Source organism: Hyperolius riggenbachi, chromosome 9 (genome assembly GCF_040937935.1).
Source record: "Hyperolius riggenbachi isolate aHypRig1 chromosome 9, aHypRig1.pri, whole genome shotgun sequence".
NCBI lineage: Eukaryota > Metazoa > Chordata > Amphibia > Anura > Hyperoliidae > Hyperolius > Hyperolius riggenbachi.
The window spans coordinates 267,558,032-267,581,167 of NC_090654.1; the positions used below are offsets into that span (position 1 = coordinate 267,558,032).

Here is a 23,136-nt window from a genome sequence, read left to right on the forward strand (position 1 = left end):
GATATAAATGTATAATAATAGCGTGTGACTGTGGGGAGGACATTAGAGTGTAAGCTCCTCTGGTGCAGAGACTAATGAGAATGAATCAGTGATCTCCATGCCGTGCTCTCACTGTACAAACCCTATCATGAATACAACAGACTTGGAATAACAACTCAGCGTCTGAAGAGTTAACACTGCGACATTTCAGCAATAAACCATAATAACAATGTATAGACAGACAGGCCCTCTTTATAATGATAAATGACTTTTCCTCTGTTTTTTTTTCCGGCTTGGGTTGAAGGATGTGCAGTAAACATCTATTCAGAGCGTTCTGCTGTAATGTGGAATCATCCATTGATCCTGTCCCGAGCGTCTCGCAGATTGTTTAGAAGCGTTTGTATTATTAAATTGAAGCAGACGGAATAAAAGCGAGATTTCGCAGCAGACTTCGGGAAGGTATATTTCTTGTTCCTCCCAATCGGTGATTTCTGGACGGCGATGATTTCACGTTAAAGCGCAGACGAAGAGCTTTCGTTATCGATCCGAATAATTGCCGGCAGCGGCCTGCATGCCTTTTCTTTTTTTCCCAGTCTATAAATATGAGGCAAATTAGGTCAGGAAGAGGGAATATTTGGGAGAGACGGTCCTGCGGGGATTTATTCTGTGCGCTGCCCTTTAGTACGGTCTCTCAGCACATCGCTCATCCTCCAGCGAAGCCTCGTGCCTCATCCGTCAGATGCCGCGTCCTGCGAGGTCCCCCCGCTCCTGCAGCACGCTCACATCTGTAGGAAATAAAGAAAGTCAAGCAACTGTGAATTTAAAGAGGAACTTTAGCGAAAAGGGGAAAAAATAAATCAATATATTGCAAAGTGAGACGTTAAAAAAATAGAGAGATCAAGAAAGGATTGATATTCGCCGTATAGTTTGTTCAAATTGTTTGAGCCACAATCAGCCTGCAGGGCATAATTTTTACTACTGGCAGACAAGAAAGAAACTAGACAGCACCAACTACATGTATAACCACAGCCACTAAAAATGTGATAGGCTAAAATGCGATAGGCTAAAATGAAAATTCTCGTTTTGAAATGTGTTATTTTCACATTTAGAAATTTCTATTTTTTGAAATGTATAGTTTGTTTTTGAAATCTTATAGGGGTAAGGGATATGGGGGGGGGGGGGGTAGTTAAGGTAAGGCATCAGGAAGGTAATTATTTTTTAAAGTTAGGTGTCAGAAAGGTGGGTTTTGGGGTTAGGCATCAGGAAAGAGGTGTGTAAAATTAGGCATCTGGGAAGGGTGGTTTTATGGTTAGGTGTCAGGAAGGGGGTTTTCAGGGTTAGGCGTCAGGAAGGGGGGTTTTAGGGTTAGGTGTCAGGAAGGGGGGGTTAGGGTTAGGTGTCTAGAAGGGGGGTTTTAGGGTTAGGTGTCAGTAAGGGGGAGTTTTAGGGTTAGGCGTCAGAAAGTGGGGGTTTTAGGGTTAGGCGTCAGGAAGGTGGGTTTTAGGGTTAGGCGTCAGGAAGGTGGGTTTTAGGGTTATGAAGGGGGGGGGGTTATGGGGTTAGGTTCAGGAAGGAAGGTTTTAGGGTTGGGCATAAGGAAGGGTAGTTTTAGGGTTAGGCGTCAGGAAGGTGGGTTTTAGGGTTAGGCATCAGGAAGGTGGGTTTTAGGGTTAAGCGTCAGGAAGGGGGGTTTTAGGGTTAGGCGTCAGGAAGGCGGGTTTTAGGGTTAGGTGTCAGGAAGGGGGGGGTTTAGGGTTAGGCGTCAGGAAGGGGGGTTTTAGGGTTAGGCATCAGGAAGGTGGATTTTAGGGTTAGGCGTCAGGAAGGGGGGTTTTAGGGTTAGGCGTCAGGAAGGGGGGGTTAGGGTTAAGTGTTAGGAAGGGTGGTTTTAGGGTTAGGTGTCAGGAAGCGGGGTTTCAGGGTTAGGCGTCAGGAAGGGGGAGGTTTTGGGGTTAGGTGTTAGGAAGTGTGGTTTTAGTGGTTAGTATCAGGAAGGGAGGTTTTAGAGGTTTTAGGCGTCAGGAAGGGGGGTTTTAGGGTTAGGCGTCAGGAAGGGGGGTTTTAGGGTTAGGCGTCAGGAAGGGGGGTTTAGGGTTAGGCGTCAGGAAGGGGGGTTTAGGGTTAGGCATTTGAGGCAGGAGGGTTCTGTGTGAGAGTAAGGTTAGGTTTAGTGGTAGTTAAATATTGGTAATATTTACCAATGTTTTACCATTGTCATTACCACTGTAAATATTTTTTAATTTTCACCGCGCCCCATTCACTACGCTATTTATCATCTAGACTTATCGGCTTCACCCCTTACCCATTTTTCCTGCACAGGTGCCTGGTCTCCTCTATTGAAGTATATTATTAAAAAAAGTATCAAAGATTTAACATTTAATAAGAACACAGGGGCTCGGGGAACCCAATCTGGTATAATATATCACTTGCAGAGTAAGGATGAGTGGTGTTTTAATGACATTATACTCACAAGTCAGGGTTGCTAGTACAAGCAACCACTTAGATAGAACATGGTTTATTAGCGCCCTGCTTGGTGTAAGGATGGTCACTGCTCCAAAAAAGGAGAACCTAATGGTGTAACAATGCTAAACCCCCTAAAAGGGTGACAAAGTACGAAATAACTGAATTGTAACAAAATTAAAAACAGTTGAAAAACAGAAGGTTAATGGTTGGCTTACCTTCATATAAACAACTGATCAAATTTGTATTTAATTTTTTTTTTCTAGACTTTTATTCATCTACTGCTCAGAACTTGTTAACACTGCAATATCAGCACTTCATTTTACCTGCGGAAGCACCAGAGAGCAGCAAAATGCTGTGCAATAAAAAAAATCACTTCACTTGACCTGAGGAAGCGCCAGAGAGCAGCGAAACACTGTGCAGCAACAACAACAACAAAAATCAGTTGATTATGTGTAGGTAAGCCAACATTTATTTTTTTTCAACTGTTTTTAGGACCATTTATTTCACCAAGTACAAACCTCCCAAACCACCAGTTGTACCCGCCACCAGTCGCACTTGGCGATCATCTGTCATCCCTAAGGAGACATGGGGGGAGGGGGACAGAGGGAGGTGATGGTCCAACAGTAATGACCCAGTTCATGAATAAAACCTGTGTTGATGGCTGACACTGCTGAGGATCCAGATTGCTGACATGTGGCATCTGGCATTGCTGGCCAAGGTGTTCCAGTTCAAAAGGGTGCAGTCGTGTTAATTTCTGTGTTGAGTCCCGACTCCTGGGCAGCATTCAGCAGGGCTGGTCAAGATAATCTGGCTGTCACAGAAGCGTCCGACTGCGGTGGGCCTTACTGCTGGTTTAGTGGCTGGCATCATGGAGGGGCTGAAGCAGAGGTGTCCCTGCTGCGGTGGTACAGCAGCAGCCAATAGGTAGATAGATGGAGCTGGCATCCAGCGAGGCCAAAGGTTTCCTGATCAGTGTGGAGTCTTCCTACCTCAGTGGAGCCCTGATCTCCTGGGTAGCAGCGGTGGACTCCACACAGCCTGTACCTGCACAGACAACGGACCCAGGCAGTGGTAAGGTGGAAAAATCTCCAGGTCCCGAACTCCTCATAACCAGCACCAGTGTCCAAGGCTACACCAACCATACTGCACACCTTCAGGGGGGAAAACAAGGTGAATTGGTGGGGAAAAGGGGTGATAAACAAGAAACAGCCAGAATACTGTGGCCATGGCTGCCAAGTAAGGCGCCATCTTTATAATTTTTTGTTCGCTTCAAGACGTGTTCTTTCGTAAAGATTTAATGTTTAAGCATGAATTAAAAATCTAACGCCCCAGAAAAAGTGATGTGTTCTCAGCAATGTTTAATACAGCTTATCGTTTTTTTTTTCTCAACTGCTTCGCTGAAAACAGTCCAGCAAAGCCTGAAACAGGTCCAGAATTCCACGACCCGCAATCTAGGCCAGCAGGAGATCCATTATTCATTTCTAAATGCTTTCATTTTAGAGAGCTTGTATCTGCCCGGCTGGAAGACTTTCTCCGCCTGGAAACGGCTCCAGAATGACACACGCAACAATCGTGTTCCATGAGAGACGTGCCGCTCATTGGCAGACTGCGACATCGCTGAATAAATTATAGAGCTCGCAGATCTTCTGCCGGATCGTACAGAATGACACAAAATTCTGACAAAGCCGCTTTCTTTTCCTCCTCCGCCCTTAAAGGGAAGGTCCAGGATGTTTCAAAATCTAAATTCTACTTACCCGGGGCTTCCTCCAGCCCCCGGCAGCCGTCCTGTGCCCTCGCTGCAGCTCCGGTGGCTTCCGGTCTCCTCCGGTGCACATGCCGACCTCGCCAGGTCGGCATCTACTTGTAATCCAGCGTGTGGCTCACAGAGTGGCGCTGACATCATCCAGACTGTGCTGCGCAGGCGTAGAACTACTGTGCCTACAAAGTACAGTCCGGATGATGTCAGCATGACTCCATGAGCTGCACACTGGAGCACAAGTAAGCCTCTTGTACTGGAGGGGACTCCAGGCCACCGGTAGGGAGCGGAGCTGCGGCGAGGGCACAGGTTCTCTTTTTTAAAGCAGTATAAAACTCTGACATAACATTCAATAAAAACAGGTTTTCCTACTTTTTATATCCCATACAGTTATCATATTTGCTTTTGTGCATAGGTATTATTATTCGTTTAGAAATTACAAGTTCCCAAAGTACATTTTTTTTGCTCTGAGAGCTGCAATTGCATTTTATTCATAACTGGTGTATTTCTATTGTATTTCTATTGTAATGTACCTGGAATGATTCTGAGTACCTCTCTGTGTTCTGGAGTGTCTGCACAGTCAGAGAAGAGTTTACATTCCTCACTTGATACAATTAAGTAAACAAAAGATAATGTTAAACACAAGGTAATCACTAGTTCGGATGCGTCCAGCTTTCCCTGCAGGGAGCTTGTAAGTCCTCTGTTTAGCTAGTTGAATGTTGAATGCTGTTCTAGAAAAAAAAATGCTGGTTGTATATAATATGCTGTAAATAATCTTTTAGAGCAAAGAAGAAATGCTGGGTTTCATTCCGCTTTAAGGTAGAAACATTAAAAAAAATCTATATATATAATAGAGTAAGTGCCTCAACCTTCAAGCAAGAAGAAGAAGTAGCGCCCTGCCCCCAGGGCCGGTCCAAGCAAGAAGAAGGGGCTGGTCCAAGCAAGAAGAAGAAGTTGTGTCATATCAAACCAAGGGCAAAGAGGGATAATTTGCATATTCAGTAGCAGTGCATTGTGGGTAACCACAAATGTTCACTTATAGCTGAATTATTGCATATTTCTTTCTGTTTTAGGAAGGCAAATTACACCAAGCTTTGCTTTTTTTTAGTAGAAGGTCTTTTTGGTCCCTTTTATCCTCCTATACATTCTTAGAAGTTTGGGTCACCCTGAGCTGCTTGGTTACTCTGTTGTACTGGTCCAAGCCCTATCTCATACTGCCATATCAATCTCTGCTATGTACTGATGAGGACCAAACGTCTGAAACAGGCTGTCTACATGTGGGTTTGATAGCACTGTGTAAAATTTAAAGCTATATGCTTGCCATACACCAGCGGCTCTGGATGCTTGCTTGGCTTTCCAAGGGGGAAAAGGGGTAATTTGCATAATTAGTAGCAGTGCATTGTGGGTAACCACAAATGTTCACTAAGGCCTGGCGCACACCAAAAACTGCTAGATCTGCAAAATGCTAGCAGATTTTGAAATGCTTTTTCTTATTTTTCTGTAGCGTTTCAGCTAGCGTTTTGCGGTTTTGTCTAGCGATTTTGGTGTAATAGATTTCATTTATTGTTACAGTAAAGCTGTTACTGAACAGCTACTGTAACAAAAAACGCCTGGCAAACCACTCTGACGTGCCGTTTTTCAGAGAGGTTTGCGGTTTTCCTATACTTAACATTGAGGCAGAAATGAGAAAAAAAATCTGCAGCAGCCCGGGAGTATGCCTTTCTGCAAAACGCCTCCCGCTGTCTGCTGGTGAGCACCAGCCCATTGAAATACATTACCCAAGCGTATCCGCAGCCGCAAGCGGATCGCAAAACGCAGCCGAACCGCTCTCGTGTGCACTAGGCCTTATAGCTGAATTATTGCAGATTTCCTTCTGTTTTAAAAAGGCAAATTACACCAATACAGTGTGCGACATTGCAGGAAGTGGCGACAGTGGAACACACGATGGAACACGGAAGAGGTGAGTGATCCCCGCCCGCTGCCTCTTACTAATAGTGGCGGCTGCTACTGTGCTTAATCAGGAGGGGGAGCGCACATGGGGGACCCAGGTGAGGGGGGGGGGGGTCCTGCTGAGCTTAAGCTGGAGGGGGAGCGCACATGGGGGACCCAGGTGAGGGGGGGTTTCCTGCTGAGCTTAAGCTGGAGGGGGAGTGCACATGGGGGACCCAGGTGAGGGGGGGTCCTGCTGAACTTAAGCTGGAGGTAGAGCATACATGGGGGACCCAGTTGAGGAGGGGTCCAACCCCCCTCCCCGCCGCTGTGCCTAATACCCCCTTCCTTCCCTCTACCCTCTTATGCGGCATATGCAGGGCCGGATTTACCATAAGGCACTGTAGGCACGTGCCTACAGGCGCCTGATTGGGCGAGGGCGGGGTTTAAATTGTCTCCTTTATAATTAAAAACCTAAAATGCTTTCCCGTCACTTGCCACTTGCCCCGCCCACTTGCGTCATAATCCGGCAGCCGCCCGCAACTACAGTGACAGCCAGGCTGAGGGCGGCTAGTCAACAACTCACAGCTTGTCCCGCTCTTCCCACCCTCCGCTGTATTTATGCCTGCACGCAGTGCTGCAACTTGCTAGTGAGCAGCAGCTGCGTGCATAGGCAATCAGGGGGAGCGGGCAGCGCGATTGTCAGCCTCTGCTGCCGCTATCTGCTGGGACTGGAGAAAGTATGTGGGTGGCCAGGGCTGAGCGGGCATCGCTTACCTCCTGTGACACTAGCCTGCCAGAGCCCTGAACGAGGGGTAGAGATAGTGACAACTCTAATGGAGGTAGGCAAAAATCTCCGACCTGTCCTCCTCTCCTGTCCTGTTTACAACAGCAGCAGCAGCCAGCATGTGTATTCGAGTGATACTGTAACAGGCAGGGAGGGGGGCAGACGAAACAGCCGTTAAAGAGACTCCGTAACAAAAATTGCATCCTGTTTTTTATCATCCTACAAGTTCCAAAAGCTATTCTAATATGTTCTGGCTTACTGCAGCACTTTGTACTATCACAGTCTCTGTAATAAATCAACTTATCTCTCTCCTGTCAGACTTGTCAGCCTGTGTCTGGAAGGCTGCCAAGTTCTTCAGTGTTGTGGTTCTGCTATGAACTCCCCCTTCCAGGCCCCTCTCTGCACACTGCCTGTGTGTTATTTAGATAAGAGCAGCTTCTCTCTTATCTTTTACAAGCTGGATAAATCGTCCTCTGAGCTGGCTGGGCTTTCACATAGTGAGGAATTACAGACAAGGGCAAAGCTGTTTGCAAGAAGAAAAGAGCAACCTGAAACTTCAGTGCATGAGAGATGCAGGGGGGAAAGAAACACACAAATGATCTCTTGAGATTCAAAAGGAAGGCTGTATACAGCCTGCTTGTGTATGGATGTATTTTCTATGTGTGGACATACTGTACATCAACCTACTTCCTGTTTTGGTGGCCATTTTGTTTGTTTATAAACAAACTTTTTAAAACTGTTTTTAACCACTTTTAATGCGGCGGGGAGCGGCGAAATTGTGACAGAGGATAATAGGAGATGTCCCCTAACACACTGGTATGTTTACTTTTGTGCGATTTTAACAATACAGATTCTCTTTAAGGGAAAGCCCTGGCTTCTTGTATAGGCTACAGCTCCTTCCCCTCTGTATGTACTATTGGGGACTTGAGGGGCATGCTGTATCTAATCTTTGCCCTATGATCTGTGACACGACAGGAGGGAGAAGGGTTCATGCTGGGGGCACACATACATTTGCAGACTAGTGTAGAGTTAGCTGCTGCTATCCTCTCCCCAGATCATGGATTCCTGTTGCTCGGCTCCAGCCTGATAAAGAGAGGCACCTGGCTGACTTTTGGACGGTACTTTCCCTTCCTGTTAGCTAGCTTATTGAATGGAGGAGTGAGGGTTTTGTTTTATGTGTGTGTGAGCATAAGAAATGGGTGGGGGGATTATGTTTTCAGTGTGTGTGATCTGTGTGTGTGTCTGTACGTTTTAGTGAGTGTGATCTCTGTGTGTTAGTGTGTGATCTCTGTGCGTTAGTAAGCATGTGTGATATCTGTGTGTTAGTGTGTGTGTGTGTGTGTGTGTGTGTGTGTGTGTGTGTGTGTGTGTGTGTGTGTGTGTGTGTGTGTGTGTGTGTGTGTGTGTGTGTGTGTGTGTGTGTGATCTCTGTGTGTTAGTGAGTGTGTGTGATCTCTGTGCGTTAGTGAGTGTGTGTGATCTGTGTGTGTGTGTGTGATCTCTGTGTGTTAGTGAGTGTGTTATTTCTGTGCGTTAGTGAGTGTGTGTGATCTCTGTGTTAGTGAGTTTGTGTGTTAGTGAGTTTGTGTGATCTCTGTGTGTTAGTGAGTTTGTGTGATCTCTGTGTGTTAGTGAGTTTGTGTGATCTCTGTGTGTTAGTGAGTTTGTGTGATCTCTGTGTGTTAGTGAGTTTGTGTGATCTGTTTGTGTGTTAGTGAGTTTGTGTGATCTGTTTGTGTGTGTATGTGTGGGTGGTGTACGTAATCAAAGGGCACCTAAAATGTGGATGCCCTGGCAAGCTGATAGTGGAATATTGGTAAATTTACCAATATTTTACTATTAAAGTGTAAAGAAGGGTCGTAAAATATCGGTATTAAATACCGATATTTTACTATAGCTTAACCTCCCTTTAGTCTCACACAGAATCCTCCCCCCTGACGCCTAACCATCCCACACTGCACAGACACCTTACTGACACCTAACTCTAACCACCCATTCCACACAAACACCCGACCCTAATCCCCTCCCTCCTCGCACGAACACCCTACCTGATGCCTAACTGCCCAGTCCCCCCTCACACAAACACCGTACCTGACACCTAACCTTAACTGCACCCCCGGCCATCGATGGCCACAGAAATAGAAAATAAAAGCGTAAATTTTCGGGTGCCGCCTAGGCCCATTGAAATAGTGGCATTGAGGAGTAATTTGATCACCCAATAAATATTGTGTACTGGCTAAGCTGCTTTTTATCGGGCACCGTGGTTGCCCAAATTTCCACTCTGCTGCTATTTCAATGCCTTGCGAAGTTTTATTTTGTAATAAGGGTGTGTGACTTTGGGTGTGGCCTGTGCTGAGGGGAGGGGTTTAGGGCGCCAGATTTTCTATGCCTATAGGCTCCACAGCTCTAAATCCGGCCCTGGGCATATGCTACGCCGCGGGTCGGCTAGTACATATATATTTATTAACCACCCTGGCGTTCTATTAACTGCGCCGCAGCAGTGTTTAAAATTTTTTTTTCAATCATGTAGCTAGCTAGCCTAGCGCTAGCTACATGATGCCCCCCTCCCTGCGGCGTTCGCCCATACCTTCCGATCGCCGCCGGCGCGTACCCTCCTAAGGAAATCCCATTCTGAAGGGATTACCTTGAGGGCTTCCCCTGTCGCCATGATGATGGTCGCGATGACATCATCGACGTCGTGATGTCAGACGGAGTCCCGATCCACCCCTAAGCGCTGCCTGGCGCCGATTGGCCAGGCTGCGCAGGGGTCTCGGCGTGGGGGTCGTTACGCGACGGGTAGCGGCGCATCGGCGGCGAGTGGCGGCCGTCACCAACACACAGCAAGCACAGTGCTTGCTGCGTGTTTTAAAAAAAAATTGTGAAAATCGGCCCAGCGGGGCCTGTGCGGCACCCTCCGGTGGTCATGGACGAGCTCAGCTAACGCTAACGCAATACCGCCAAGGAGGTTAATGTGTACCTGAGACAAAGCTTGGGTACAAAATGAGATTCTTACCTAAAGAGAGGGAAGCCTCAGGATGTTATTGAGGCTTCCCCTCGGTGCTCTGATATCCCCCGTCACTAAGTATGGCTCCCCAGAAGATAAGCGACGAGCCATTGTCACGTAGCTCCTCTTCCTGGTCACGCAATAGCAGACCAAGTTTGACCGTGCAGTAAGCCAGAGCCGCAGGAGAGGGGGGGGGGGGGGGGCGCGTGCTAAGCAACGGGGCACATTGGACCACCGCGGGAAGCCTCAATAGGCTTACTTCTCTTCAGGTTACTATCTTATTTTGATTTGCACCCGAGCTTTGGCTCGGGTTAAAATAGGATTGCCTTAAAGTGGGCTCCAATAGAGCTTCCAAATTTCGCTGAATTGAAATGTCCACATTTCTGATCGGAAAATGGGCTTACCGCGGTGGTAATCCGAAATCAGATTTCTGCGGAAATACTGCATTACCGCAACTCTGTAATTTTAACCCAATCGCAGAACTTGGAAGCATCAGACCAATCAGAAAATGCTGAATTTTTCCACGGAAATCGGATTACCATGGAAATTATACACCAATCACAAGACTCGGATACTACTGAGTATTTTTGAGTCTTCTGATTGGCCTTACATTTCTGTGGTATTCTGATTTCTGTGGTAAATCATTGCATTCTTTAATTGGTCCAATACTCAGAAGTATTAAAATTAACTACCGTATTTTTCGGACTATAAGATGCACTTTTTCTCCCCCAAAAGGGGGGAGAAAAAGTCCCTGCATCTTATAGTCCTAGTACAGGGAGACCCGGACAAACCATCGCCTGCCGATACAAACCGCCGACCCGCTGCAATGTAGGGGACTCAGGGCTGTGCAGGGCCGGTTCTAGACTGTTTGCTGCCTGAGTCCCCCCCCCCCCCCCGATTTGGAATGATCACACAGCACCTGACAATTTTCTCTGCCATGTTCTCACATGACATGCTGCAGCTCAACACAATGGCACGTTGGCTGGCTGTGAGTCTGTGACAAACAAACTTCTCACCCTCAGCCACTCTATTCCTCCTCAGAAAGGTAAACGCAGTACAAAAATTCTGCCCCTGAAATCTCTGCACCTGATACAAATGTTTCACCTTGCTTCATGAGAGAACCGGCCCTGCCCCTGTGTAACTAGCAGCAGCTAATTGAATCACTCACCTAACCCGAGGGTGCCCGCGGCAATCAGCTGCTTCCTCTCACTGCACTCCCTGGTGTCCCCTCCCTGTATGTGATGTAAGTAGCTGCAGCCGCATCACTCACCTGACGCAAGGGTGCCCGCGGCGCACAGCAGCTCCTTACGCAACATTCCAAAATAAAAGAGATTGTTGGTGCCACCTAGCGTACGTATGAGTTGGGCGCCAGGAGAGCCAAATGCCGGCTCTCCCTGCTGCTGCAGAACTCCCCGGCGGCGTTAAATACTATTCCCCCTCTGAGTTCGCGCAACTTGGAATTAGGAGGTGTTATTCGGGGGACGCTGAGCGCCGTATGCTGAAACCACCTGCTTTGGACACATATCCAACAGGCATTTGGGTTGAGCCCCTCTGCCGGCGACAAGGCAAATCTCCCAGAGGGGTCCTTACGCTAACGGTGTATGCATTTTCATCCTACACATATAATGAGCGTATCCTATATTGTACACATGTCTGATATAGGATAAAATCTGTTGGATAGTGAGCGCCAACAATCTTGTTTCTTTTGGGATGCTGCGCTAGCTGCTGCCGATCTGTGAGTAATGAGGCCAGGTCTCTTTAAATTTTGCTCTGTGTATTGTGAGCTCCTACTATGATGGTTATTATCAGCCTGATTGAGCGACTACCACTTTTTTGTTGTGTATTTCAGTATCCAGAGTCACACTTTAATGTCTCAGGTCTGTGTGACACGGAATGTAGAAAAGTCTTCTTCTGACGCTCCTAAGTGACAACAAACAACGTTCCCTCCAGTTGACTCTCACAAGTCTCCTTCCCAGAGGAGCGGACAGATAGGATGAAGTGCTGACTCTTCCTTTCATGATTGGCCCTTTGAGGCCTTATCACTAATTAGAGATTGTCCCTGACACTCTCGGGTGACAGCCCTGGCGCCTGTGTCACGCTGCGGATCCTAACGGATGCATTACCACAGCCTCCCCGTGCAGAAGCCATGGCGACATCACTGACCACAAAACTGAAGGTTGATTGGTTTGTCAATGTCAGCAGACAGAGGCGAGACACGACACTTCCTGAACAAGACAGAAGTGTCACCCCCGCCGCCCACCCTCTCCCCATTAGAACACCTCTATGGAAGGTGGCTGGGGGGTTGGGGATAGCAGAGAAGAAGATTGAATTATTTTAAAACGGTAAGTTTAAATTTCACAAAGAGGAATATTCCACAGCAGCTGCACAACCCGGTTTTACAATCTGCGTTTCCCAAGGTCTTCAATAATGTTTCTAGCAGAGGAGGAAACCAATCAGTGCAGATACAGGATAGCTGGCTGTATCATCTGTAGGCCACATGTCACTGTCCCCTGCAATATGTGTCACACTCAATGGCGTAGCAAAGGAGCTGTGGGCCCCGATGCAACTTTTACAATGGGGCCCCCCAAGCACTCTATACATAACAATTGATACGGCGCACCAAAACCTGCCACTGGCAACTACAGTGTCAGAGATGCAAGAAGGGGATAGGGAAAGGGGATTACCACTATTCAAAGTATCTATAGAAGTGATTATTATGAGCATAGGACCAATGGAGGGCTAATACTGTAGTTGAGGGAGGGCCCTTTGGGGCCCCTCTGGCCCAAGGGCCCCGATGCGGTCGCTACCTCTGCAACCCCTATTGCTACGCCCCTGGTCACACTGCCCTGCAGGGATCAATATCCAGACCTGAAAAGAGTCATGACCCTGCGCACACCTGAGCCAACTACAAGACCAACACCCGCCCCTTTAACTTAAAGAGGAACTCCAGCCTAAACAAACATACTTTCATTAAGTTACATTAGTTATGTTAATTAAAATAGATAGGTAATATAATCTCTTACCCACCCTGTTTTAAAAGAACAGGCAAATGTTTGTGATTTCATAAGGGCAGCCATATTTTTGGTTGAAAGGAGGGGACAGGGAGCATGAGCCACAGTTCCAACTGTCCAGTGTCCTGATCACCCCTACCAGTTGCTAGGCAACGAGAACAACATAGGAAATCCCATCATGCATCAGGGAAAAAATGCCCAGGCAGTTTTATTTGATGGGGCGGAGCTTAGCTTCTGTACAGCTAAAAAGGAGGCTTATGTAAGAAAAACAAAGTTCTGATGCTGTGAAATTGTTAAAGAAACACCAAGCCTTTCCAGTGCTGCTGAGTAAATTTTTAGTCCAGAGGCGCTCACTTCTACATTTAGACCCATTGAGTTATACTTCTGTTTGCCTGATGAAGCGGGACCACACCTGCGAAACGTGTTGCACTAAGTGGAGTTGAATAAAAAAATGTTGTATTGATATATTGTGACTCAATTGAGTTTTATATTTTTGAGGGAGGTAAGTTTACCTGAACATCCCCCTCTTTTAGACGTTTTTTAAACGTTTTTATTCTACTCTGGCCCCTCTATACACCAAGCTTTGCTGAAATCCTGATCGGTTGGCATCTTCTGAGCATGCGCAGGCATGTGCGCCCACATCATTGGGAGCATACCGGGCAGAGTAGCACTGGGCAGGCGCAGTACACTCTCGGTGACGTGTTGCAATAGCCAGAGGACTCCAACCAATCGGGGGTCGGCGAGGCTGCCAGCGGGACCCAAGAGAAGACCAGAGCTGCAGCGAGGGACACATGACCCCCAGGGGCCGGAAAGACGCCCTATGTAAGTAAAGCTAGATTTTATTCATTGCGTCAGATATCCTTTAAACTTCAGCCTAAACGTGCTAATGGTGCAATCTTATTGTAACGTGTGTGGCTTAGAATACTGAGAGAACAAAGTACAGAGGCCTCGTTCCCCCCCCCCCCCCCCCCCCCCCCCGACTCCCGGCTCTTGCTACAGACGTCACACACAGCCCGGCAGGAGCTGAACTTCGATATCCCGCTCCTCTCGGCGGATGGAGTGGCCGCTTAATTAATTGCAGCACTTTGGAGTCGCTCGCATGTGTCTGAGTTAAATGTTACTAAATGACTCTGTGAACCTTTCCAGCCAGCAGAGAGGAGAGAGATGTCCTGGCTCGCTAATAAAGATGTATCATAGCGATATCAGGGCAGATCGCAGATAGCAGGTGCTCTGTCTTCCAGCTTCCCAGGGACCTGCGACGCCTTCCTGCAAATGCAGATCAGCAGAGGTCCGAGCAAGGGGCCGCCTTATAACGCAGCGATCGCCAACCCTACCCCCCGTCTCACAGTGTATCCATTACTCTGAACCAGGGCCATTCTAGACTGTTTGCTGCCTGAGGCAAACTCCCACTCCCCCCCCCCCCCCCCCCACCGATTTGGAATGATCGCACAGCACCAGACAATTCACTCTGCTTCATTTAATGTTCTCACATGACATGCTGCAGCTCAACACAATAGCACACTGGCTGATTGTATCTGGCTGCTACCATATAGCCATTACGCTATATTACGCATGGAGGAAAAACGTTTTAGCCATTTATTTAGGAAAGGGTTCTTTACAGTAAGAGTGATTAAGATGTGGAATGCATTGCCACAGGAAGTCGTTATGGCAAACTCTATACCTGCATTTAAAGGGGGCTTAGATGCTTTCCTTGCGTTGAAAGACATCCATGGCTACAATTACTAGGTTTTGCCTAATGATGTTGATCTAGGGATTTTATCTGATTGCCATCTGGAGTCGGGAAGGAATTTTTCCCTTTTGGGGCTAATTGGACCATGCCTTGTGGGGGTTTTTTCGCCTTCCTCTGGATCAACAGGGATATGTGAGGGAGCAGGCTGGAGTTGTACTTTGTACTGGTTGAACTCGATGGACGTATGTCTTTTTTCAACCAAAATAACTATGTAACTATGTAACTATACCATGAACTGATTTATTTATAATGTATATATGCACCTTAGCACGTTTTAGCACTCTTGCACGATAGCACTTTTTCCTTTGATAAAGCTTCCTATATGGAAGTGAAACATGTCAGTTGTTGGTGGGGGTAGTGTTTATGTATGTTTAATCAGTAATTTTAAATGGTCCCGGGGTTTAATCCTCATATTCCATATACTTACCATAGTGCCCTGGACATTACCTGACCAGTTGCTGGTTGTTTTTTAGCAGCCAATTTGGTTTTAAATGTATTAATAAAAGTTATATTTTAGTCCTCACTGCAGAATACTCATGTGTTGACACTCCTCTGAGGACAGTCAGTGACATGACTATGTACTCAGTAAAGTGCTGCAGATGATGTCAGTGCTATATGGTACATAATAATAATGTGATAAGACATTAGACTATGACTATGGTAGGATTAGATTGTAAGCTCCTCTGAGGACAGTCAGTGACATGATTATGTGCTCTGTAAAGTGCTCAGAAGATGTTGGTGCTTTAAAGCCATAATAATAATATGGTAGGACATTAGACTATGGCCATGGCAGGATTAGATTGTGAGCTCCTTTGAGGACAGTCAGTGACATGACTATGTACTCTGTAAAGTGCTGCAGAAGATGTCAGTGCTATATGGTACATAATAATAATGTAGTAAGACATTAGACTATGACAATGGTAGGATTAGATTGTGACCTGACTATGTACTCTGTAAAAAGCACTGTGAAAGATAGCAGTGCTATATATACAAATGACAGAATAATAATATTAATAATAATGGTATGGTACTAGTTTTTTGACTATTTACATTTTTACAAATTTTCATCTGCGGTGTTGTTGCATTGAGGAGCAGTGATATTTGCTTTTAGCCCAGTCATGCGTAAAACATAATGAATAGGTGGAAAATATGTGCTACATGAATACAGTGCTTACTGAATGCAGTGTTGGTTCACAAAGTTTTATGTTATCTTGACACTCAGGGCAGGATTTGCCATAAGGCACTGTAGGCACATGCCTACAGGCGCCTGATGATGGAAAGGCAGTTCGCTCCCCTCCCCAATGCCTCCCTCCCTCCTTCCCTATGCCAAAACCCAAGCAGAGCTCAAATGAGAAGTTACTCACCCAGCTCTTGGGATTACACTGATGAGATCTCCCATCAGTTGGGGGCACCACTAGCTTCTTAATACTGAGGGTACCCCTGGCCATCTAATGCTAAGGGATACCTGTAGCTATGACGTGCAAGAGAAGTAAGGAAGAAGTGACAGCTGGGACAGCCAGCACACTTGCTATGCGGTTCGGCCGGGGTTTGTAGGCTCATGGAGGGTGGAGTCTAGGGTGTCAGGACAATGTGCCTTTAGGCTCTTGTGATGTAAATCCAGGCCAGTTGACACTTCTTGGCTCCACCCAAAAGTGGCCATGGCCAAATTTTGGAACCCGGCACACGTAAGTATTTTGTCTACTGACAAGAAGCAGCAATTTCTATTTCACGCGTTGAGAAGAAGCAGATTTTTTAGGGTTGTTTGGTTCTCATCTTGTTTGTGAAATCCTGCCTATAGATCCCTCTGCTACAAACGAAGACAAATTTACATACGATGCTTAAGTAATTATAGCTAAATGTGAAGCGCTGTAAAGAAAAAATAAAATCATTATAATCCTGCCAGAGGCTCATCCAGCGAATACGAGAAGGAAAACAAGAAAAAAAGGAACATCATTTTGTGCAGCGTGTAATGTGAGAGCGCAGCTGGGGAATAAAGGGGGCGGAGTCCTCACGCTGGGCCCCCCCAACCCACCGGGCCTCAGAACAGCTGAACCGTCTGCTCTGCCTCCAGCAACATCCTAGCAGATAATGACATGATAATTTATTCACATATTCCTACATTATCCCCAATGAATACTCAATCATTCAAATGGCGCTGAATATTATTCAAGAGCGCGGCGATGAGTTCAAAGTGGATCGCCAGTAATTAGATGGTAAGCGACGTTTGCCGCGCCGGCTGGTTGTAGACCTAATTTCACTCCATTAGCAGAAATCAAACAACATAAGAGCGGCGCCGGAGAGGAGGACGCGGAAACGCTTTGATTTCAGGCAGCGAATATCTAATTAAAAGGGAAAAAATATAAATGTATTCCGCTCTTTTAACCAGTCAGAAAACATTAGCGCGGAGTTATTGCTGGTGAGGGGCAGAGGCCGAGCCATTCACTTGTATTCACCAGGGAGGAAATTGTTCAACGCTGAGTTGTTCTGTCAACTGTAGAGCTACGTACAGAAAACAGGCGATGGCAGAATAATACAAACATTACAGGCCAGATCACCAATACTTTACTGTGGCCAAATTACTACTAATACTCTACTGTGGCCATATTACCAATACTCTACTGTGGCCAGATTACCAATACTCTACTGTGACCAGGTTACTAATACTCTACTGTGACCAGATTACCAATACTCTACTGTGGCCAGATTACCAATACTCTACTGTGGCCAGATTACCAATACTCTACTGTGGCCAGATTACCAATATTCTACTGTGACCAGATTACCAATACTCTACTAATGCCAGATCACCAATACTTTACTGTGGCCAAATTACTACTAATACTCTACTGTGGCCATATTACCAATACTCTACTGTGGCCTGATTACCAATACTCTACTGTGGCCAGATTACCAATACTTTACTGTGGCCAGATTGCCAATATTCTGCTGTGCCCAGATTTCCAATATTCTGCTGTGCCCAGATTACTAATACTCTACTGTGGCCAGATTACTAATATTCTACTGTGGCCAGATTACCAATACTCTACTGTGACCAGATTACCAATACTCTGCTGTGCCTAGGTTATACTGTGGCAAGATTACTAATACTCTACTGTGACCAAATTACCAATACTCTACCAATGTCAGATTACCAATATTCTACTGTGACCATATTACTAATACTCTACTGTGACCCGATTACTTATACTCTCCTGCGGCCACATTACTAATACTCTACTGTGGCCAGGTTACTAATACTCTCCTGTGACCAGATTACTAATTATAAGGATCCTTCCTGTCGGTTGCAGCGGAGCGGAGCTGCAACCGAGCAGTTTTGATATAAACAGACAAACCAAGAGCCCAATATAGTGTAGTAGGTATTAACCCAGGAGGAATATAAATGACAGGTAAGTATTATACTTACAAACACGGGCAGGGGCGTAGCAATAGGGGGTGCAGAGGTAGCGACCGCATCGGGGCCCTTGGGGCAGAGGGGCCCCGAAGGGCCCATCCTCAATTACAGTATTAGCTCTCTATTGGTCCTGTGCTCATAATAATCACTTCTATAGATACTTTGAACAGTGGTAATCATTAACAAGCTATTCCCCATCCCCTTCTTGCACCTCTGACACTGTAGTTGCCATTGGCAGGTTTTGGTCCGCCATATCAATTGTTATGTATAGCGTGCTTGGGGGGCCCCATTGTAAAACTTGCATCGGGGCCCACGGCTCCTTAGCTACGCCACTGAACACGGGTTACCGCTGAGGCAACCACTGTATGGGCAGGTGGGGAGTATAAACCTGTCCCCACTCAGGATTAAGATATCGCTCTCTGTGATAGAAGAAAGGAGGGTATGACACCCTTCCACCAAGGGTGGTTCACTGGATAGACCGATGTACAGAGGCGCCAGTAGAATAAAGGATAATAAAAGGTTTAAAACATCTAGGTGGTGGTGGTGGACCAACCAACCTAAAACGGACACGATGCTGTCGATTAAAGTCAACAAAACAACAAAAATTAATTAATGCCTGAAGAAGCGGGTTTTTGGCCCGAGAAACGCGTCGCAGTGTCATTTGGAGTATGTGAATAAATTTTTGTTGACTTTAATCGACAGCATCGTGTCCGTTTTAGGTTGGTTGGTCCACCACCACCACCTAGATGTTTTAAACCTTTTATTATCCTTTATTCTACTGGCGCCTCTGTACATCGGTCTATCCGAGCAGTTTTGATGTCTCTGCCTGCATTTGCTTGCTCGGTTTTGATTGCATTTACAATGAGTCTCATTGCTATCTGCCATTACTGTGCCGTTCAGAGGAGCTCAGGATGTTGTCATGAATCCATCTATGGCTGGGACAGCGATTAGATTGGCAAGCATTCAGTCTGTCTCTCTGTTGTCTGTCTTTGTTACTCTGTGTGTTGATCATCAGAGACTTAGTGCTACGGTTGCCCTGAGCAACCGATGTGTTTTGTTTATTTGTGGTGGTTATCGGAAGCTCAAAGCTGCGGTTGCTCTGAGCAATTTTTCTCCTTTGTTCCGAGCTCCTGGTGTGATCTGTGTAACTTCGTCCACAAGAGCATTCTGCTCTTCTACCTAATATAACCCAGCTGCATAGTCTTAGTGGCTCTTGGTGGTATATGTGTCCTCTATGTCAGCTTGTATACCTCGCTCGCCTAAGTCCTAATTAGGGCCAGCTAGTGGTTTGTCAGGCAGCGACAGCTAGGTGAAGAGCGAGACCTTTAGCCTGGGGCATAAACGCTGACTCCGAAAGTTATACCACCAAGCCTTACACTAATACTCTCCTGTGGCCAGATTACCAATACTCTACTGTGACCAGATTACTAATACTCTACTGTGGCCAGATTACTAATACTCTACTGTGACCAGATTACTAATACTCTACTGTGGCCAGATTACTAATACTCTACTGTGATCAGATTAATAATACTCTACTGTGATCAGATTACTAATACTCTACTGTGGCCAGATTACTAATACTCTACTGTGACCAGATTACCAATACTCTACTGTGGCCAGATTACTAATACTCTACTGTGGCCAGATAACCAATACTCTACTGTGATCAGATTACCAATACTCTACTGTGGCCAGATAACCAATACTCTACTGTGATCAGATTACTAATACTCTACTGTGGCCAGATTACTAATACTCTACTGTGATCAGATTACTAATACTCTACTGTGGCCAGATTACTAATACTCTACTGTGATCAGATTAATAATACTCTACTGTGATCAGATTACTAATACTCTACTGTGGCCAGATTACCAATACTCTACTGTGATCAGATTACTAATACTCTACTGTGATCAGATTACTAATACTCTACTGTGGCCAGATTACTAATACTCTACTGTGGCCAGATTACCAATACTCTACTGTGACCAGATTACTAATACTCTACTGTGGCCAGATTACCAATACTCTACTGTGACCAGATTACTAATACTCTACTGTGACCAGATTACTAATACTCTACTGTGACCAGATTACTAATACTCTACTGTGACCAGATTACTAATACTCTACTGTGACCAGATTACTAATACTCTACTGTGACCAGATTACTAATACTCTACTGTGACCAGATTACTAATACTCTACTGTGACCAAATTACTAATACTCTACTGTGGCCAGATTACTAATACTCTACCGTGGCCAGATTATCATGACTCTACTGTGGCCAGATTACCAATACCCTACTAATGCCAGAGAACCAATACTCTACTGTGGCCAGATTACCAATACTTTACTGTGACCAGATTACTAATACTCTACTGTGACCAAATTACTAATACTCTACTGTGACCAGATTACTAATACTCTACTGTGACCAAATTACTAATACTCTACTGTGGCCAGATTACTAATACCCTACTAATGCCAGAGAACCAATACTCTACTGTGGCCAGATTACCAATACTTTACTGTGCCGAAATTACTAATACTCTACTGTGACCAGATTACGAATACTCTACTGTGCTGAGATTACTAATACTCTACTGTGTCCAGATTACTAATATTGTACTGTGGCCAGATTACCAATACTCTACTGTGACCATATTACCAATATTCTACTGTGACCAGATTACCAACATTCTACTGTGGCCAGATTACTACTATTATGTTGTGGCCAGATTACCAATATTATTTATACTGTGGCCAGATTACCAACATTCTACTGTGGCCAGATTACTACTATTATATTGTGGCCAGATTACCAATGGTGTAATTGGTAATTAGAGGTGTAATGGTTAAGGGCTCTGCCTCTGACACAGGAGACCAGGGTTCGAATCTCAGCTCTGCCTGTTCAGTAAGATATCACCTATTCAGTAGGAGACCTTAGGCAAGTCTCTCTAACACTGCTACTGCCTATAGAGCGCGTCCTAGTGGCTGCAGCTCTGGCGCTTTGAGTCCGCCAGGAGAAAAGCGCGATATAAATGTTATTTGTCTTGTCTTGTCTTGTCATTATTATTCTACTGTGGCCAGATTAGCAATATTATACTGTGACCAGATTACGAATACTCTACAGTGGCCAGATTACTACTATTATATTGTGGCCAGATTACTAACATCGTACTAGGGCCTGATTACTAATATTGTACTGTGGCCAGATTAACAGTGGCTGTGATACACTAAGGCATGCTGGGCACTGGTCCCCCCTGGGAATCGCTGTGCCCTATTGAATGACGCCACCCTCCAAATAGAAAATTGTTTAACATCACCCACTTTTAAAGGCCAGGTCTCCTGCAAAATCAGCTGTCGCCCTCCCCCCTTCCTTTTCTTAACTGTTACTGGTATGCATAGGTTCACCAATATCCTAAAATTATTTGTAGGGTTCCTTCAGAAAGAAAATGTTGAGAAAGGCCACTCTAAAGGATGCAGTAGCTTCAAAAAACCAAGAAAAACTTATAAAGAGCTAATAGAAGATTTTTTTTTTTTTAAATTGTAAAATGTTGGTCCGTTGGTTTTTATCTGATTGCATATAAATTCAAGCTTTGTGTTTGTTTACCGCTAATTGCATGTGTGTTTTCTGCTGTCCTCTAGATGTATCTGTCTGTTGTTTGGCCCCTCACAGCGGTTCTCCAGAGAGCGCTCTGCGTTGAGTCGCTCGCGTCTTCCCCCGAGAGAGGCCCGCGCAGTCACCGGCGACATCAGCCTCATGATACATGTCTCATCCCCGTTCTTTAAACAGAATATTTGGTGTATTATTAATGACCGAGGAAATAAGGCTTTGTGTCTTGTACACGGTGATTTAGCATTACTGATGTCAAGCGGAGAGTCACAGCACTCATTAAATCAGTATCTAATGCGTCCCAGATGTCCCCGCGCCTCTCAAGGAAGACGGCCGGCTTGTGGTTCATATTATAATACAATCCCTGGGGGGAGGGATGACAGCTTGCTGGTCACGTGACAGGCTTCCAGATACGGCTGCATGTACCGGGGTCCGCCGGCGGAGGAGGCACGAAGCCCCTGCTGGCCGGGTGATTTATAATAAGGAATGGGTCTCGTTGTGCGTCGGGCTTATTACTCCCTCCCAATTTATTATCCACGTCCTTTTACTCCATGCAGAGTAACCGCGCTGCATCCAGGGACAGGTTATGGACCTCTGAGGTTACTTATGTTTACAGAACTGGGCCAATTTAGACAACTTTACCTATTAAGAGACCCATTCTCTGCTGCTGCTATTCAGGCATCATATGGTCTAGTGGGAATACTTATCAGCTTGTGGAATTGTAAACTGAATGCAAATACTAGCTTAACGCGGACCTGAACTCTTGCACAGGACAGGAAAACATAGAGAAATGTACCCTGTATGTGTTTAGAGAGCAGAGCAGGGACAAGGTCCTCCAGCACCCAAGGCTGAGACACCAAAGTGCGCCCCTCCATCCCTCCCACCCCAGCCATCACACACTGATTGCTATTAGACTAAGAGGGATACAGGGCCCACAACCTCCCCAACACCTTAATATCTAGTTATCTGGCTTGCAGTCACTGCCATGTATCCCCTTTTCTTATTTCTTTCTGCTTCAAACACAATTAGGAATGACAGCTGAATGAATTGTGCGCCCCCTCCTACACTGCGCCCTGAGGCTGGAGCCTCTCCAGCCTATGCCTCGGCCTGGCCCTGTTAGAGAGTTTAGCCTGTATAATTTCCCCTCATCTGTGACTAATCACAACTGTAATTTGATCCCTCAGCTGTACCATGGCAGAGAGGCTAATTTGAAAGCACAATATTTTAATAATGGGCCTGCTTCCATAAAAGCAAGAAGTAGATACACTGCAGATTTTTGGCAGGATTTGTATCATCTTTAACACATTTTTTTTTTTTAATTTTGTAATAGTTATTATGCTCTTGCGTATCTTTTAGAGCAGACAGTAAGTTCTGAGTTCAGGTCCGCTTAACCGGTTGAGGACCACAGGCTTACACCCC

At 45.8% G+C, this 23,136-nt stretch overlaps 1 long non-coding RNA gene across 1 annotated transcript; it reads right to left on the reverse strand.

Annotated features, from left to right (window-relative positions):
* Positions 1-211: 211 nt before the first annotated feature.
* Positions 212-22,088, reverse strand: LOC137532089 (uncharacterized). Its single transcript, XR_011023850.1, has 2 exons — positions 21,715-22,088; positions 212-764 (listed from the first exon to the last, which is right to left on the reverse strand). It is a non-coding gene; the product is annotated as an uncharacterized lncRNA (long non-coding RNA).
* Positions 22,089-23,136: the final 1,048 nt, after the last annotated feature.